Source organism: Echinops telfairi, unplaced genomic scaffold (genome assembly GCF_000313985.2).
Source record: "Echinops telfairi isolate 266 unplaced genomic scaffold, ASM31398v2 ScPeMD7_23;HRSCAF=83, whole genome shotgun sequence".
NCBI classification, from domain to species: domain Eukaryota; kingdom Metazoa; phylum Chordata; class Mammalia; order Afrosoricida; family Tenrecidae; genus Echinops; species Echinops telfairi.
In genome coordinates this window covers 78,711,451-78,713,073 of record NW_022103920.1, presented here as the reverse complement: position 1 = coordinate 78,713,073, position 1,623 = coordinate 78,711,451, and the positions used below count along the sequence as shown (strand labels likewise).

Sequence of the window (1,623 nt, the reverse complement as noted above, 5' to 3'; positions counted from 1 at the left end):
TTGCAGAATAGGGATGAAAAAGATAGAAGTAAAGTATAATATTTTAAAAGATTATTTTATTGGGGCTCTTACAGGTCTTATAACACTCCATACATCAATTGTATTAAGCAAATTTGTACATATGTTGCCATCATTATTTTCTTTTTATTAAATACTTTTTTAGAAATAGAAATCATTTTATTGGGGGCTCGTATAACTCTTAGCGCAATCCATATAAGGATACTACAGTTTTTAAGACTAAGAATTGCTAAGATACTAGCTAAATATGAAAGCTACAGTCAAGTAAGTTTCAACGCATGGCAGCCCCATGAGTTGAAGCTTCCAAGGTGCTTTCGAGTGGACTTGAACCTCCAATCCTTCAGTTAGCAATCAGTTGTTTTACCATTTGCTGAGCCCCAGAGACTCTGAGCTAACTGAGAGAGGGTGGATTTTACATTGTCAAGGCAAAAATGGCAACATCAACATTACCCAGAAGGTCAGGGTCGGGAGACAGTCAGGCCTGGTGGGTCTGCTCACAAGAAGAGAGGTCAGTACAGAGCAGGGGGACTGGCTGCTTGTACACATAGGAGGGGGATCCACAAGTCAAAGGCATGGACCTCGAATAGGGATAAGCAGCAAAATATTAAAGGACTGTGTGGGTGAGAGAGGGGCCATCTCCTAAATCCACAAGTACAGAGGGGATATAATACATTCATGACATCATGAATCAGCTTCAGTGTCGGTACATGTATGGGAGAAGAAGCATCACTCCCATACGGGTCCCACTACAGGCACAGGAGACTGTCACAAAGGAGGTTTGGTGACTACAGGGGTGGGGGAGAGGAGAAAAGGCAGTGTAATTGATTAGGAAACATTGAGTAGCTGATCATATTTTTCATTTAAAAAAAAAGAATTATCATTGGGAATGATCAGAAGTCATGAAGTTCTATAGATCAGTTACCTAAATATTCCTAAGACAAGGTGGCACAAGTAACACCTATGCCACATCAAATATTGACTTTGACCAACACCTAAATGAAATATGGCTGGGGTTCAACAAAAAGGAATGAATCTAACTTCTCTAACAAGGAGGCATTAAAATAGAGGCAAGCAAGGCCACAGACACTTGATGATAAGGCATTACTATGCCAAGGCCCACACGAGGGCAAGAGGAAGAGGCTTCCTAGGTGGTACAAACACCCAGACACATTTACTGGGAAACTGCAAGCTTCCACAAGGGGTTCACAGGTCCAAGAGGCTAGAAGATCTTTCCCTGATGGGGAGAGGCAATGTGCTTCTCTGGACAAATAGCTCGCTTTTATTGAAAAGAAGTGGGGAGACGAGGAGGTCAGATGAATGAGGATGCACTCTCCACTCCACCCTCCAAACAGGGTGCATTCAAAGAGAACCAAAAATTGTACTGCACAGTAAAGTACCGGATTTCTCAGACTCTCTGTGACAGTAGCATTTTGGTTTTTGAAATGTAGTCTTACATTAAAAAGTGGTCAGGTTTGTTCACACCACTACATTTACTCCCCACCTCCTCCTCATCCACGTCCCCCAGGAACTGTCGGTCCCATTATTTTCCCCTCCAGATTGTTCATCCAGCCTATCTTATTTAGACAGACCTGTGGAGATAATAAG

The 1,623-nt window shown here is 42.3% G+C and overlaps 1 protein-coding gene across 1 annotated transcript in view; it reads right to left on the bottom strand.

The window, feature by feature from the left end:
* The window catches only part of DNAH11 (dynein axonemal heavy chain 11), a 330,595-nt gene that overhangs the window by 195,934 nt on the left and 133,038 nt on the right, over positions 1 to 1,623 (bottom strand). The gene's annotated exons all lie outside the window — the stretch shown is intronic.